Genomic DNA, 18,298 nt, shown 5'->3' with positions numbered 1-18,298 from the left:
CAAATGAATGCTCAAAACTAATCATCAGTGTGGCTTGTTGAATGGGAAATGATTTCTCTGCAAACCTTCACCCCCCCAAAACGAACTCAATGCCATGAAGTTGATGCGGACTCACAGTGCCTCTGTGGGACGGGGTAGACCCACCCTCGTGAGTTTCCAAGACTGCAACGCTACAGGAGTCTGTCTTCAGCAGGGTGTTTAACCACTTCACTCCAACCCTCACTCATTCACAACCAGAAGCTTTCGAAGTGACATAGCCAATCCCAATTCACCCAGTTTTCTCTACAGACTTTCAGAATTGCTTTTGGGTTGATTGTTAGGAAGAAAAAATGGCAAGGGACTCCGTCTAGGGCGAGTGATGACTAGGGAGAACTCCATGAGAAGACCGAGGCTCTGAAGGGCTTATTTACCAGGAAACCAAAAGTAAAGCAATGAAAGGGAAAGAGAAGGTGTGAGTCAGAGAAGAGGCGCAGGGTGACAGAAATAGGAAGAAGAAGTGTCAACAAGGATGGAGAGCCTACAGTTTTTGCAGCTGTGACGTTCTATGAGTAAAACGCAATCTGATGGGCCATTTTCGATTGGAACAGACTGTTGTCAGGGGCCGCCAGATCTTTTCTGACTCAGAGACCCTACATCCCACAGAACAAATCACGGCCCAATCCTGCACCATCCGCACACCTGTTCTTGTGTTGGAGCCCATTGCTGTAGTGACCTGCCAATCATCTTGTGGAGCAACTTCCTCTTTTGGGCTGCTGCTGTACTTTACGAATCACTCCTTTTCCAGGGGTTGGTCCCTCCTGATCACATGTCCAAAATATGTGAGATGAAGTCTCACCAGTCTTGCTTCTAAGGAGCATTCTGGCTGTACTTTTTTTTTTTTAAGAGAAACAGTGATACCTTATTCCAATGCTGAGTTTTATTTCACATGTATACTTTTGTCTCCCCACCATTTCCGTTTGTCTGACCACTGCTACTCCTCTGTCCTGCCATACAGACTTAGAACCAAGCAAAGGGTGCGGTTCCATCTTTACAGACAAAACAGGCGTTTTAGACAACACATTCTTGGCAAAGGAACCTGGACAATATTTATCAGACATGGTAGGGAAAGTTCTCACTCTGCAATAGAAAAAAGGGTGGCCAGGTAGCAACTGTTGCAGAAATGAAATAAGACGGAATATTTGAACAAACTCTTCGAACTATTTTCTTAAAGAGACTTCCTCCACTGCCAGAGATCTTGAACAGCCTCCTGGTCAGTCATTCGGAAGCAGTTCTTCACATCCTTGATGAATGTGGCTTCCACTTTAGGAAGAGAACCACCCTTTTCTAGACTTGCTTGTATTTTTGCTTTAATGTTTTCTACAGAACTAGGGCCTTTCAGTGTTTGGGGAGTTTTTTCCTGTTTTTTAAAGGATTCTTGACCTTTGGGTCTTGGTGTTGATGGTTTTGCGTCTTTTCCATTCTGGTTTGATTTCTGTGCATTTTGGGCTAGAGTATCCCATATAGATTTCTTCACTGGAGCCTTTTCTTCAGTTTCATCTTCTTCTTCTTCTTCTTCTTCTTCTTCATCAGCAGCAGCAAGTTTTACCTTTTTCTGTGGAACCTTGCTACCGCTTATGGGGGCAGACCGCTTTCCCAATACACTTAAAAGTTTCACATCCTCCTCCTCCTCCTCTTCATCATCTGACTCTGCCTCTTCCTCCACAGCTACTAAATGCTGTCCACTAATATGCTCAGGCCTTGAGCCACACTTCAACTGCAAGACCGCTGGTGGTGTTAGTTCAAAGCCCCCTAGGGAGACCGTTGGCTGTACAGACATTTTCAAAATTGCCAGTGTCACTGTAATTGGGCTGCCTTCATAATTCATTGCTTCTGCTTCAACAATATGTAGTTCATCCTTTGCACCAGCACCTAAATTGGCCCTTCTTAAAGCTAACTGGTGCTCTTTTTCATCATTATCTACCTTAAAGTGATCATCTTTGTCGGCCTTTAGTGCACAACCCAAAAGTTAGTTTGGGGGCTCAGGGGGCTCGTGTCCATAGCCATAGAATCTTCCCCGGGGTGGGGGTGGGGTGACATGCACTTTGTTGAGAGAAACGGAAAACGGAGGTACACTACTGTCGTTGCTATACACAGCAGCGCAGGGCGGAATCATACCAGGGCATCTGGCTGTACATTTTAAAACAAAGATTTGTTTGTTCTTTAGGCAAAATGAAATTGAAATCAGATTTTTAATTCCTTCCTTCAGGAAGCATATGTTGACCATCGTATGTGTTCCAGTAACTATTAGATGATAGGTTTATTAACGCAGAAGAACTAGACATGCTTCTTTCTAAAGTGCTCTCTGATGAAGGAGGATCATAAGGAAGATTTCGGGCAATTCAATATGAATTATACTAATTCAATTGATCCTAAAAATCACTTTGAGTTGTAAGGGAAACATTTGAAAACCTTCAGCATTGAATCAATCAAGCTGTTCTCCGAGTTTTGGGGTGAGCATGCTGATTATCATGGTGCCCCCTGACTCAACATGGGAAGGTCTTCTTTAATATCCTTGGCTGTGAGTCACAGAAACAATTTAAGGATCAAAAGGAAATTCTTGGTCATGCGTAGATTGCTGCTGCTTGGAGACTCCCGAGGCCGGTGCTGAGATGCCACTTGACATGTAGGAAATTGATTAGGTAGCCTCACATCTGGAAGTACAGTAATCAGAGTCGGAGGGAGAAGTTGGACTGTGATGGCTCCTGGATTTCAGAGACACCTCAAAAGGTGATCATGTAATCAGCAGCCTCACAAGTATTCTGTGAGTCAGTCTTAATTAAGGATCACTTTTATCTGGGGCCCCGCAATCAGTCACTGCCCTGAGTATTTGCACAACTTGCTCCATCCCAAGCTTATCAAAGGGGCTGATAATACTGTTTGGAATCATCCAATGATACATACCATCAGTTCAGAGTTTCTGTTACCAGTATAACGTTCTTGAACTTCAAGGAGAACAAGCTAACATTATGGACAGGAGCATGCATTCTCCGGATATAATCTTTGTGGGCACCCCATTGCCCTCGGGTCTATTCCAACTCTTAGTGATCCGATAGGACACTAAGAACTGCCCCTCAGGGTGTGCAAGGCTGTAATCTTTACAGAAATGTCTGCCACACCTTTCTCTTTGAGAAGTGGGTGGTGGGTTCAAACCACTGACAGTCTGGTTAGTAGAGGAGTGCTTAACTGCTGCACTATTGGGGCTCCTTTCTCATTCTTGTGAGTAAACTTCAGGAGATAAGAAAGGGGGTCCATGATAGCATCTGAGTTAGGGTAAAGGGACGATGAGAAATGTGGCCTACTCTCTCCTTATTGCTTCTGAACATTCTTCACAGAGAATGTAAAGCATGGCATCCCAACCCAGTGCTGTCCAAGCCCATAAGTCCAACATTAACCCATATGTCTGACACCAATTTACAAAGTCCTCCTCAATCTCACAAAACACTCAAAGTGATGCCGACTGTAGGAGGAAATGTGAATCAGTGAGTGTGTAAGCATCTCAGCACTGGCAGGGGTCTCCAATTGGCTGCTTCAGGACCCAGGGCTGCATCAGGGTAGGTCCATGTGGCTTCTCCTCAGGGATGTCTTGCAGGAAGTGAGTCTTGTCAGCTGAATCAGGGAACTAGCTAAGGCAGCTGTACCCTGGTCCAACCATCAGAGAGCAAGATAACCGAGAACTAGAAAGGCAAGGCTCACTGAGCCATTTATCTCTCTGCCCTTCAATTAATTCCACACATGTTTATTGGCCAGGTTGGCACAATAAGTCTTCACTATCTGACTTGACCACTTAACAACGTTTTGAAAAGAAAAGAAAATGCAAGAAAGCAGGGACTAAACAGTAAAGCTAGAAATACAGAGATAAATCCATGTACAAAGGATTTATATGCCATCAGTTAAGCTATTGCCTCTCCGGTGGTAACTCATTACAGGAGTAGAAAGCCTCATCTTTCTCCCATGGACTGGTGGGTGGATTTGAACTGCTGACTTTCCGATTGTAGTCTACCACATAACCCCTTTGCCATCAGGGCTCAAGGTAGTCTCCAGCTCAAGGTGACCTTATACAGCAATGGAACAAAATGCTGCACATCCATGCGTCACCTCCATGATAAGTGGTGGTCTCAGGGTTTTCATTGGCTGATTTTCTGAAGTTGATCCATGACCCTTTCTTCCTAATTCATCTCAGTCTGGCAGCTCCCTCTGTTAAACCTGGCAGCACACAGACTTCTGGCAGTGGTAGCTGGAATGGTTGTCACTGAGATTGGTGCGACTGTTGTTGTTAGAGATGCTTTGGAGTGATTTCAAGTCATGGGGACTCTATGTACAACAGAAAGAAACCAGGCCCGGTCCTGCGTCTTCTTCACAAGTGCTCCCGTGGCTGAGCCTGGCTTGCAGTCACTCTGTCAATCCCTCTCATTGACCGTCTTGCTCTTTTACGCTGAGGCGTTGCTTTACCACATGGGATGACCTTCTCCAGACTCAGCGATCTCCTTCCTCATTACATATCCAAAGTACCAGAAACAAAGTCTTACCAGGCCTGCTTCTAAGGAACAGAGTGGCTGTATGTCTTCCATTACAGATTTTTGGTTTTGTCTTCTGAAAGTCCAGTATACACTTACAATTATTCACCAATATGACACTTTAATGGTTTTATTCCTTCTGTGGTCTTCTTTATTCATTAATCAGCTTTCACGTGCATATATGGTGATTTAAAATACTATTGCTAGGGTCAGGTGCATCTCTGTCTTCAAAGTGACCTCTTATTGACTGGAAACAGAATGTGGGTCTTAAATCCCTGACGCCCCTCAGGGACATTACCATTAACCAGTCAATACGTCCACCTCAGAGGTCTTTGCCTCAGATAGTTAGAACGTTTCTGAGCTCAAAGGCTACTAAGCAGAACCCTTTCTGGGAATCTGAGTCCCAACTCCTGTGAGCTCTTCCCCCACATGTCAAAGTATTCCTTATCCCAACCTCTTCCCTTTTTAATTCCAGCCATAGGAGTAGTAGCTTAATCTTACACTAGTTACTTTCATATTACCATTCTATTACATGTGTATTTTGCAAATTCTCCAACATGGAATCAACAATTCTTTAAATTAAATTCTCTCTGTTGAAATGCCTGGTGTGGCTCTGTCTCTTGACTGGGTCCTGATGGACATATATGTAGAACTCCTTAATTGGAGAACAACTGTTCTTGCAATTGTTAGGAAAGAATGGTCACATCTCGAAGAGCAAGGCAAAGTGGAGAAAGAAACTAGGGAGCAGGAAGCCCATAAGGAAGAGGAAGGAGAACAAGGACTCTCTTGCTTCCTAGACTGTGAGAGACAAAGGAGAAAATGTGCTGACCTCAGCTCCTGCCTCCCTGGCAGCCTGAAATAACAATTAGAATCTTGATGTTAATGAGCACGCTGCTAAAAATTAATCAACGGTTACCTTCCACTGCTGGAGCTGGAAAGAACATAAAATGCAAGCTATCAGCCTTCACATAAAAATGTTGTCTTTCTCAAGTTCATGTTCCCATTTTACAATGATTTAAAAAGGAGGCTGAGAGGGGAGAGGAGAGGAGAAAGAGATTGTTCAGTATTTAGTGCACCATAGTGAATATTAGCTATCAAGGAAAATGAACCCTGTGTTGTTTGTTTCTCTGTCTTGTATGTAAAGATGCAGTGAGGCTCCCATTCTGCAGTGTGTAGTACGGGAACATTGGGGCCAAAGCAATAAGCATTCCATTCTTAATAACCATTCAGAATGAAGTGGCTTCATCTACCCTCCAGTGGCAGAGCTGTGTGCATAGGAGGGGAGCAGGCATAACAAAGAGAGTGTGTCTACCCAGTCTCTTGAAAACCACACAATCTCAGGCTTGTCACTGGCCCAGTCCACTTCAAATGGTAGGTGCAACAGAGCGCACACCCAGATAAGAGGTTCCAAGTGCATTTGACATATTTCCAGGGTTTAATGGATGGCAGAGCTGAGAGAGCCTCAGGGTAATTCTTGTGCTGAAGTAGACTTTCCAAGTTGGGGAAAATTTGTTTTCTAATATCTCATGAGTTAGTTTGTTTCACCAGTAAAGGTTTCTTCCTCCACCCCACCCCCCAACTTGTTTTTTTTTTTGTCTCCACAATCTGGCAACGGGCTGGTAACACTTAGAAGGCATTCAACTTGAAAACAGAGGAAGGTGTTCGTTCATAGGTGAAATAAAGCGCAGGGGGAATCCAAGAGCAAAGCAATTCAAATAATTAGAAAAAGAAATGTATTGTGGTCAGCATCCTGGCGTACATAGAGACTCGGAGAAATAGTATGAACATGAAATGGATTCTTTTAGCATCATCTATGGAACACAGAAAATGCAAATGTCGGGGCCCTATTCATTGGCATTCGGTTATTTTTTAAGGAATTCCTAAGTGGGAGTTCAGGATCTTCCAGTGGAGGGTCATTGTTGGTCTCTAGTTAATCCAACCCACCCCCACCCCAACTATCAATTGGTTGCACACTGATCTTGTTTCTAGGATGCAGGAAGCTATGCCAATAGTATTTCAAATTTCAACAGGCTCACCCAAGATGGACAGATTCCACACTAAGACAGACTAAGAAAAAAGTCTTGGCTAGCTACTTGAAATCAGCCAACGAAAGCCCCGTGGAGCACAGAACATTGTCTGCGAAGCTGACTTGCTTACTCAGGCCTGTCATCGGGAGGGACTGACCACCTGAGAACATCACCCTGGGGGAAGGAGAGAGCAAGCAAGGGGGAGGGAAAGTCTCCGAGAGCATCCCCTGTGCGGGAAGGAGAGAGCAAGCAAGGGGGAGGGAAAGTCTCCGTGAGAAGGATGGACACAACAGGGGCCACAGGGCACTCTCCTGCTGCCTGGAAGCAGGCAAGGCTTTAGCACGCTGAACTCGGAGCTGCCATCAGTTGGAAGTGAGTCAAAAGCAACTAACAGCACCGGGTCTACCCACAGACACAAAGGTAGTGCTATTCCTCTTCTCGCCGCCAGGGAGAGATCCTTGGCTCTCGTGGAAATCTCTTGCCTCTTCATGCAGAAGCACAGCCATCATTCTGAAGAGTGGCCCAGTCAGGCACAAAAGTTATCCACCCACTTGGAATCATGGCGAAGATCAGACTATCTACTAGGCTATCTAATCATGGAGAAGATTAAACTATCTATGACAGTGGCTAGAGGGAATAAAAGAGAAGAAAAAGAACAGTCTAGTGGTTATTTTCGAAGTTTTCTTTTTTACGGCTACATGATTTCATATCATGGTCTCTATTTTTCTTCTCTAGAATCTGCTTCTACAAACCAAGTTTGTTAGAGAATGGTTGTCTTGGTGATATTACTAACAAGCAGTCGAAAAGGGTGGAATGTATCAGAGGCGTTTAAGGTTTGCGGGTTATCTTTGTTTCAGAGTGGTTTCTATAATACATCATCAGTCAGTCATTCGTTTGAAATATGTAGAAAAAGCAAAAAGCCCAAACCACTACCATCAAGTTGACTCATACACATAATGCACCTATATAGGACTGCTGAGAATATAGATCTTTCCAGAAGCAGGCAGTCAGTCTCGTCTTTCTCCCAGGGAGCAGCTGGGGGTGGGAGAGGGTGAACCTTGCAATTAGTAGCCCGATGGCCCATCACATAGCACCACAAGGCTCCTTCACACATGTGGAGCACCTTGTACGCACCAAGCTATGTTTGATACAAGGGATATGGGGGTAAAAAGTGTGTTGATGAATTTTACAGTTTAATCCAGAGATTTCGGAAAGTGCAATGTGGGTGGGAATTGGGATAAATCCAAATGAGGATTTGGATTAACCATAAAAACATCCTTAGGAAAGAGGATGCTTGAACCGAAGGACAGTAGATGGGGGAGACAATAGGAGTGGCAAGTCAGTAACAAATTAGGTCCAGAGTTCACTCTTTGTCTGATCTAATTTCCTAGTTCTGCATCTGACTGTCACTGAGTCAGTTCACAGCTTCCCTAGAGCCCTCTCCTCTGCACCGTCAGTCTTTCCCTTCCCTGAACTGACATATCTATTTCGGGTTTACTGGACAGACACCTACACCTCACCCACCCCCAACCAAGTACTGTGCTAGGGACATAGCTAGATGACATGCAAACTTTGCAGGGGCATTTCACAGCAGAGTATCTTAAGAGGAGTTTCTTGTGTTTCTTTGAGAAAAGATCTATTTCGAACATCTTTTGTATTTTGAACCAAGACACAGACACCATGATTTGACTATGGAATACGCCCTGCAGAAAGAACACACACACACACACACAGAGCATGCCTGCCAAAGAAAGTTCTGGTTTCTCTGCATCTTCTTCCTCCACACATTCCAGCAGGCTTGTCTTTGTTGCAGAGGTCCTTCGGTTTGGGGATACAGAATAGGGAGGAAAGTGCACGGGAGGTGGGTTGACACAGTGGTGCGGTAATGGGCGCAGGACTGGGAACAACTGTGAGGATGGTGCAGGACTGGGTGGGGCACGGGGTTGCTATGGGTGGAAACTGACTGAACGAGCAACACCCAAGAACAACAAGGAAGGAGGGTAAAGTCAGGGACCTGTCAGTGAGAACAAAGGTGGCCCCTTAGAAGGAAGTTTTGAAGAACTCTCATTACTATGATAATAATAAAAAGATTAGATATGTCTGTTTACACAGCTTAAAAATATGTACTCATCTATATTTACATATTTTATTTTTAGCATTAATAATAATATTAATAATAAATAATAATAATAAATTGTACTCATGAATGACTAGAAAAAAAGCCTAGAAAGATATGCACCCCAGTGATAACCTTTACAACTGGGGGGCAGAACTGAGGTGGGGATAGAGGAGGGGGTGTCCTATTTTACTTCGTACTTTTTGCAGCAAACATGTGCCAATTTTGTAATTTAATATAACCAATAAATACTTTTCATGCAAGGCATACATCCACAGTACTAGAAAAGATCTATGGCATTCATTTCTCCTCCAACCCCCAAATCTAACCCTAGATGTCTACAGCTGAAAGGGAGCCCAGGAGACCACCAGCCCAGACAGGGCTGCGGCTCGTCCACCCAGCAGACGGTAGCGTCTTCTTTCTGTTCTCCAGGAATGGAGAGCATCCCATGGTAGTCTATTCTTGGGCTCAATTATTCGTCCTCCTTGGAAATTTGTGTCTGAAGAAATCGATTCCCAAAGCCAAGAGACATTGTTGGTAAAGGATTATTTTTAGTTATTATTCTGAAGCATATGGGTTGAAAGATGAAGAGTAAAAAAAATTTTCAAACACCGAGTCTGTTTGCCAAGCAGAAATGATCTATTGAAGGACTTCCAAGTGACCCAGTATAAGTTGTTGCATCTGCGATCTTAGAGCAGCAGTTCTCAACCAGTGGGTAGCGACCCTTTGGGGATCGAATGACCCTTTCACAGGGGTCACACAATTCATAACAGTAGCAAAATTATGGTTATTAAGTAGCAGTGAAACTAATTTTATGGTTGGGGAGGGTCCCCACAACTTGAGGAACTGTATTAAAGAGTCACGGCATTATGAAGGTTGAAAACCACTGCCTTAGAGAGTTCTGGAGAGAATCTGACAGAGAGCTAGGCAAGTATCTAATGATGTCTTAAAGATGAAGGTCTCTGGGTTCTTGGCTTAGTTCTAGCATACGTTGTATGCTCCAGTGCTCTAGCATCTACCATCTTTCCATAGGGCAGCCAGTAATTCTAATCTAAGAAAAGTGCATGGAGAAAGACGTTTCAGAATCCTACAACTCAGGAAAGAAACCAAGAGACTGATCGTCTTCCCTAAGTGTGTTCCTGCAGACAGGGCTCCAGGGTCATTGCTTCTTCCCTCCTGCTCCTAGATCATACACGTCTTGTCATTCTTGTGCCTCTGCTCCATAGAACATAAATATTTCAAGAAAGCCAGTGTGATGGATGGGTGCTGTGTCCAAGGAAGAAATGATGGTTTGATGATGAAGGGTATCTCAAACCAGAGGGGTCAATTTAGAGGTGACCTTGACCAAGGTTATACCCATTGAGGTGGTTATTGTCATAGAATGGCACATCAAAGACATTTTATTGGATGATCGCTTTTGCCACAAATAGAAATGCCTCCCAATCATCTGGCCTCAGGAAGTATAGACCACACAGATTCTAAAGAAGAAACCAGTCACTAATATTGAGCAAGAGGGGCAAGTGTGTGAGAAGGTTACTATTAATATAGAGCTCCTGGATGGTGCAAGTAGGTAACACAGCTGACTACTAACCAAAAGTTTTGTGGTTCAAGTCCATGCAGAGGTAGTGCAAATGAAAGAGCAGGCAATCTACTTCCAAAAAATTAGCCACAGCAAACTGTATGAAACAGAGTTCTAGTCTGACATATAGTAGAGTGTGTAAGTGGTATGGTTGACATGCAAAAGCATATGCACATATTCTAGTACTAATTAGCTCCCACCCTTTTGAACCTTCTTAAATCTGCTGAATTTTATATGAACATTCCAAGTCCAATTGTCTTGCAAACCTTTTTTCATGCAAAGTGTAGATTTTCAGGCACAATAAGTACAATGATAATCGAATATATCAAGTGATAACTTTTATGAGTGTAAAGAAACTGATTTGCTTTCATTCCCAATTCGGATGATCTTGTTAGGACTAGAATGCAGTATTACATATGGTTCCCTAAAGGCTGTCTAATATTGCTTCATATTCTAAGCAGGGAAATAGAGAGAAAGGCCTTTGGCTTTTGAAGAGGGATGCCAACTGACTTAGAAGATAGAAGGTCTAGAAAGTTGGAGCCTTGTTGCCTATAGAGCCAAACAAGATATTTGAGCCATGGGTAGATGGACGAGGAGGTCCGATGTTTAGTTAACAAAGCTTTAGCAAGAGTGTCATTTAGAAAGTGAAGGCCTCTCGGAGGTGTGGCACTTGGGTTGAGAAAAGGCTGATGCTGCCTGGAGACCGGGGAGCTGAGCCTTCCCTAGAAGGCTGCTGCTCTTAGTCACTGTCAAGTCAGCCGTGATTCATGACAACATGACACCAAAGGAAACATTGCCTGGGCCTGGCTGTCTTCATTATGGGAGCAGTCTCATCTTCCTCCCGCAGAGAACTGGGGGGTTAGAACCACTGAACTTGCAGTCTGCCGCCCAATGCTTATGCCACAGAGCTACCAAAGCCCAACTCATAGTGAGACTACAGACTAGAAGAGAACTGCCCTGTGGGGTTCGGAGGCTGTGAATTTTTACAGGAGAAGAGAGTTTTCTCTTTCTTGGAGCTGCTGGTAGGCTTGAACTAATGACCTTGTAGTTAGTCAAACACTTACCCCACAGCCTCACCAGGGCTACTTATGAAAAATCAGCCAAACTTGGTTTAAGAGACATAGTTGGCTTTCTTCGCTGGTGGCCATAGCCACTCTCATATGAAAGTTATTCCATTGGTCTCAGTTCAAGGGAAGTGGATTGACTCTCTTCCAGGTGCCACTGAGGAGTCCTTGATGCATGATCTATCTTGACAAGAAACAGATGGTGCCCGTCCTTCCCTGGCAAATCCCAGCCCACAAGTCCTGGGTGGTCTCGGAGAGCTCATGGAGCATGAAGAGTTGACCAAACCGAACTCTTCTGCTCTCTCATTTATCCTTGCAGGTCACTCACATACATCAAACATACATGTTGCGTCTGGGTTGGTAAAACGGTTTAGATATAATGACGTGATCTCGAGGGCTGGGAGAGTGGAGCTGGCACCAAAAATTGCTGCCCACCTCGTGGGGTCCTCAAACACTTTTTAAATTAAGAAACCTCTCTCTTTCAACCTCTTATAAATACAGCTCACAATTATATTGAATAAAGCCACAGGCTGTTATTTGGAAACATAAAACAGGCACATGAACAAATTCACAGCAGGGTAACAATTTTCTTTTCCTTTTTAACCTCTTGCAAATGCCAACCCCATCCACCCACCCCACTTTCCCCAACCTCTCTTTGTAGAAAATAAAGACAATGCAGTTAAAATGCTGTCCCTGAACTCCTCAGTGCTGCCAGGAAAGGAGGATGGAAATGGCCCCGGCAGGTGGGCTTCCTGTTACTTTCTTTCCACTTTTGGAGCAGGGCAGCTTTGATGGTCTCTGTCTTCACCTAAGGAACCCAGATAAGATCAAACTCTGTTCCTGACCACGTGGAGAATCCTCCTCCCAAAGGGAACATTCCTGTGACCACCACATCCTACACCAAAGCCTCCTGGCAGTTATCAAGCAGGTATTTCAAACTAGAGTTCCCCCACCTTCGCTCCCCTTTTCTTTTCAAACAGAAGTTGATCAAGCACAGCTTTAGATTCTCACACTATACTTTCTTATTAGGGGGTCTCTCTTTTTCTTCTTCCCTTTTCTAAACCAGAAATAATCATCGGTCTCTTCCTTCTTGCTTCAAAGATCAAATGATGCCTCACACGCTTGCCTTCAGATTGCTCTTCCGAAAGAGCCTGTAACCAAGTACTAACTAAAAGGTGAGTGGTTGGGACAGATCCTCTGGATCAGCAGAGGAAAGGCCTGGCAAACTGCTTCTATAAAGATTACAGGGCAAGGTAACCCAATGGTACTGGGTTCTACTCTGTTGAACATGTGATCGCCATGCACTAAGCTGCCTGAATGGTAGCTGACACCAAAGGTAATCTAAGTACTGCATTGCTGTCCTTTCATTTCCCCCAGGATCTAATCGTTCTCAGTCTTAGGAAGTTGGTTGGTCATTTGTTGGTTGGCTGTTTTTCTGTCAGAATCAAATGCTTCTTGTCCTTACTCCAAGTGATTTCTCAGTCCTGGAAGAAGATGGAGATGTTTTACAATCTTGCATGGCAAAGCACCTTCACTGAAGAGTAGTGGGAGTTTGTGGAGTGTGTCATTTGTTTACAGAGGACTGCGGCATGCATTATCTTTTTGATCTTCTAAACCCCTGTCTTCATGGGAACAGGGATATTCCAAGTTCACATGGTCCTATGTCGGGTTGGCATAGGGGTAATGATGGCTGGCTTTCAGTTCTTTCAATAGGTAACATGGGGGCACCATTTCCTCATTTCCTGGATTTTGTTCTGAACTCGTGCCCAGCACCCCACTTGTTTTGAAGTCTACAGAGACATTTCTGAAAGGGGCCAAGTATCTGTGATGAATTCTCACGTCTCTCATTTCTCAACCGTAAATAGTGGTGTCAAATGCAAGTGTGTAAGAAGGACCTGCTTTCTGCTACCAGGAACCTTGTAGAACCTCACTCTGGAACCTGGGAGGCGAAGGATGAAGTTTGGAGCCACTGGGGGTGATCTGTCAGCACAGGCAAGGAGGCCATCTGAGACAACCCCCGAGGCCTGGTTGTCAGTCAACAAAGATTTGCTGAGCTGAAGTGAATTTACATTGTACATCAAGGATCCAAAAGTCTGGAGAAACTGAATAAGCCACCCAAACTCTCACAACAAGAAGATGGCAAATTCCTGGTTGTTTGCGCCAATAATACCATCTGATCTCTAAGGACATCCTCCCTTTTAAAAACCTATGAGTTTTATATTTTTTGAAGATTAGCTGGCTGTTCTCTAACTTGTACTCTGCTCTTCGTTCTCTCTTCCAGTGCCTTGCCCATTACTTGCCTGTAATGAATTCTCCAGTGTTTCCTCAGACTACCGCTGTATGTTGATCTTTTACTTTTAATTTCCAAGGTGCAAATAATTTATCCCTACTTAGAACGCATAGCAAATTCTGATTGACTCTTTCCCAGAGATTAGACGGATATAACTTAAAGCTCTATTTAGATTATTTTACAAGTTTATTATATAAGGGGATCTGAAGAAAGGAAGAAGAGTAAATTTATCACCATTCCTGATATGATCAGAGTTTATCAATGGCTGTCTTCTTTCCCTCCCTCCCCGCTGCAACTCAGTAATATACTGAGTTGGAGAAATATCCAGAGTGGCCACTTTACCTTCACTTGAACTTGGGCAATCTACTTACTAATTCAAGACCGTGGTCTCCTCACTTGTAAAACTGGAAATACTAGAAGTTCTTAATCACGGACTGTATTGAAAGGAATCAAAATAAGGGATGATTATAAAATGCTCACCAAAAAGGCATTTGCAAAGAACTTCAAAGTAAATAGTGGCTGTTTTGGTGACTACAGTCCTCTCCAGATAAGTTGAAGATCACTCCCACCAGCCTGTAGCTGGTCTGTGCACTTAGGACACACTGTGAACGTTATTTTCTATCCTTGCGGGACCACAGCTCATTAGTAAAGATGGAGATACAGTTGAGCATGATAAGAAAAACATTTAAATCCTATGATAAATATGATAAAGGGAGTCCCAGATCACATATACATTTAAACAATAAGGTGCACACACATGTATCTTTGGATTCTCATAGAGTCGGGGAAGTCTTGAGGGGTTATTGTGAGGTTGGTATCAAGTTGGTTCCAGCGCCGAGCAATGCTGCACAATGGAAGGACATCCGCCCAGTCCAGCACTGTCCTCCCCGTCCTTCTTCTGGTGGAGCCCCCGGTGGCAGCCACTAGGTCAATTCATCTCCTCAAGGGTTGTCTTCTTTTTCCCTGCCCTTCTGCGTTACTAAGCATAGTGCCCTTTTCCGGGGACTGGTCTCTTGATAACACATTCCAAGTACTTCCTTGCTTGTAAGACGCACCCTGGCTGTACTTCTTCCAAGACAGATTTGTTAGTTCTTTTGGCAGTCCATATTTTCAGTGTTCCTCTCCAGCAGCATCATTCAAATGCACTGATTCTTCTTTGATCTTCCTTATGCAATGTGTAGCTTTGACATGCATATGACTTGTCTGAAAATACCCTGGCTTGGGTCAGGCACACCTCAGTACTCAAAGTAATATCCTTGCTTTTCATTATTTTAAAGAGGTTTTGTGCAGATTTACCCAATGCAGTACATCCTTTGAATCCTTGACTGCCAATTCCATGAGCTTTGATAGTGAATCCAAGCAAAATTAAATCTTTGATAAGTTCTATCTTTTCTCCATTTATTTTGATGCTATCTATTGGTTCAGCTAGGAAGATTTGGGTTTTCTTAGCATTGAGTTGCAATCTATACTGAAGACTGTAGTCTTTGATTTTCATCAGCAAGCCCTTCAAGTTTCCTCGCTTTCAGAAAGCAAGGTTGTGCCTTCTGTATATCACACATTAATAATCAGGATTCCTCCCACCCTGGTTTTGGGTTCTTCTTGTTCAGTCCAGTGTCTTGGATTGTTTGCTCGGCATACAGATTGGGTAAGTCTGGTGAGAGGATAGAACTTGGCATATGCCTTCCCTGAATTTAAATCAGGGAGCATTCCTGGTTGTATCATAATGGCTCCCTCTTGAAGGGAGGGAGCGTGATAGAATCACAGAACAGCTAGGGAGCAGAGCACAGCACTGATGGAAGGAATATTGGAGACACCAGACTGGACTCGGGGTGCTGGGATCAGGATGTGGGGGACTTGCAGCACCATACTAAAATGGCTATTTGTTTTAGATAACGACTAGCCATTGAAGCAGAAGACTGCCAGAGTGAATGTGCTTTGATGAAGATGCTTCCAGGTGAAAAATGGATTGGGAAGGATAAAGGTGACAGGACAATCCACTCCACGGCTTTTGTCACTGCTCAGGTAGGACATGTGTGAGCGGCCTGCCGCCTGGTGGCCTGGGTTGAGAGTGAGGACAGAAGTGTGTGGACAAGAACATTCTGGGAAAGGAGTGTCCAGGTGGCAGGGCCACAGTGGCTGCTGTGGGTGGAACACAGATAAGTATGTCCAGAGTATCCAAGATCCACAAAGACATGCTTGCTGCAGTTGTGTGTGGTAGTGTTGATGTTTGATAGAGAAATGCCTCACAGGGTTTTCTAGACTATCCTCTTTGTAGAAGTAGATCAATCACCTGGTCTTTCTTCCACACCACCAAGCCTTTGGTTAGCAGCCAAGTGCTTAACCCCACATGCCACCAGGGCTCCTGCAGAAGATGCAGGAGAAAGCCGTAGCCCTGCTTTGATGGTGGCAAAAGCAGAAAGCTAAATATAGATGGAATATTTAGTTTCCTTTTTCATGAAAAGCCCAAATGAAGCGTTTTCTCAACGACCCCCGAGGCTATTCTAGAAAATAAAATATAATAAATGAGACCCACTCATCCTGAAAGACTCATCCACTTCTCAGATGAGGCGAAATTCTTCCTCCTTACAGTTCCACAGGGTCGTGAGCTTAGCTCAGTTTAACCACTTTGAAATAGTATTCGAATGGTCTTTTACTTACTGCTATAAATGTCAAAGCCACAGGAAGGTAGGGGAAACCATGGCCTCTATCTCACCATTGCCTTCCGAGTTCTTGGTCTATAGATGTGTTCTGTAAAAGACAGTAAATGAATAACAAAGGCATGAATGAAGGAAACAAACTATTGGCTATGGCATTATGGGAACCACTCATACGTGACATAAGATCTGGACACAACAATGTATTTCCCCTCATCTGTATAAACCTAATGGCTACACACTGGAGTGCAAAGGGAAAGGGTGAAGGTTGAACGCACTTGACCATCTGCATCTGTAGACTACACCCATGAAATCTTAACCCCAATGCTAATCCTAGCCCTAGCCTAGTCTTAACTCTTACCCTCACCCTATGGGGTCATTTTACTATGTTCTGTAGGGGTAATGTGAGTCAGAATTGACTTCACGGTGCAGAGAGAATATGCATTTGCTCTCACCGTGTGAATGGAAGACATATACTGGATCTAGATGGCAGGTTCAAGCTAATCTCAAATGATCCCTCCCTTAAAGTGAAAAATAGCATGGCTCCTAGATTCAGTCATTTCTACATTCAGATAATGTATTACGAAGACACTAGCAATCATCCAGAATATGACTTTGTATTTGAGGAAGTACAGCTTTAAGAACATGAGGGACAAATGAATGCACCATGGCCAGATCTCCAATCAGCTTTAACCTTTAGAGGACCCCTGCCGGTGCAGTGGTGGCACACTGGGCTGCTAACCCCAAGGTCAGCAGTTTGAAACCGCCAGCTATTCCATGGGAGAAAGTTGAGTCTTTCTACTCCTGTGAAGAGCTACAGCTTCAGAAACCTGCAAGGGCAGTCCTGCCTGGTCCTACAGGGTCACGATCGGTCAGAATTGAGTCGAGGGCAGTGAGTGTCAGTTTTCTGTTGTGATATTTCTTACGTAGAAGTAGATCATTAGGTTTGTGGACTGAAAAATAAATAAATAACAAAGCGACTCTGGGTTCGACAACACACTTTAACGAGCTTGCAATTCATTAATTATATCAACATCTGTGAACATTTGAAAAACAATAGGCGACTTATTACGTCTACAAGCACTGTGAGGTAGGCATATAGAATTACAGAGTCCACAATAGCCAAGAATCTCTTCTGTCTTCTGCTGATACTTTGGAAACCATTGGCATGGATTAAATGAGTTGTAAAGGAATTCAGGACACAGTTAAAGTGTAAGTGTCTGTTTTGGGGTGCTGTGTCAGTCTGGGTTGACTAGAGCAACAAATCTAGAGGCACTCAGATGTGTATGAGAAAGAGTTTTATATAAAGAGTAATTGTATATTAAGAAAACATCCCAGCCCAGTCCAGGTCAAGTCCAGAAGTCTGATATTAGCCCATATGTCCGATACCAGTGGGTGGAAAGTCCTGTGGATCCAGTGGCAGTTGAAGCATCTCTGTGCTGGCGTAGGACTCCACGTGGCTCCTCCAGCTCTAAGGCTCTGGCTCCATCAGCGAAGCTCCATGTGTCTTGTCAGCAGGAAGACGAAGCAGATAGAGTGTGGGTCTGACCTCCAGTGAGCTATTTATAGTGCCTCCGAATTAGGTCATCAAGCTGTGACCTGATTGACAGGCTAAACTCCACCCCTTCACTCTTAAGAGTCTCATGTTGACACCATGGCATGTAACTACCGCAGGTGCATACTTCAAAATAGTTTAATCAGAGGCCTTTACTGTGAATAGAAGAGGAGGACAGAGTGCAAAGGCGATCTCTGCAGTAGCTTGTCCCTCTGGAACCACTCTGGTTCTTAGTCTACTCTGCACACGACAATCTTCTATTGTTTTTATTTCTGTTTCATGAAGCGTCGCCCTTATCTATGTTGCTAAGTTGTTAGGGACTTTTGAGTTGGTCCAGACTCATAAAGATGACCCTCTGAATAACAGAACAAAATGTGTGTTGGTTCCGTGCCACCTTCAGAGTCCTTGCTGGGTTTGAACCCACCTTTGCAGGAACTGTGTGAATCCACCTCATGGGAGC

At 44.0% G+C, this 18,298-nt stretch overlaps 1 pseudogene; it reads right to left on the bottom strand.

Moving 5' to 3' along the window:
- Nucleotides 1-1,196: 1,196 nt before the first annotated feature.
- LOC101642984 lies at nt 1,197-2,076 on the bottom strand (annotated as a pseudogene).
- Nucleotides 2,077-18,298: the final 16,222 nt, after the last annotated feature.

Source organism: Echinops telfairi, unplaced genomic scaffold (assembly GCF_000313985.2).
Source record: "Echinops telfairi isolate 266 unplaced genomic scaffold, ASM31398v2 ScPeMD7_25;HRSCAF=90, whole genome shotgun sequence".
Classification (NCBI taxonomy): Eukaryota; Metazoa; Chordata; class Mammalia; order Afrosoricida; family Tenrecidae; genus Echinops; species Echinops telfairi.
This window is presented reverse-complemented; position numbering and strand designations above follow the sequence as displayed.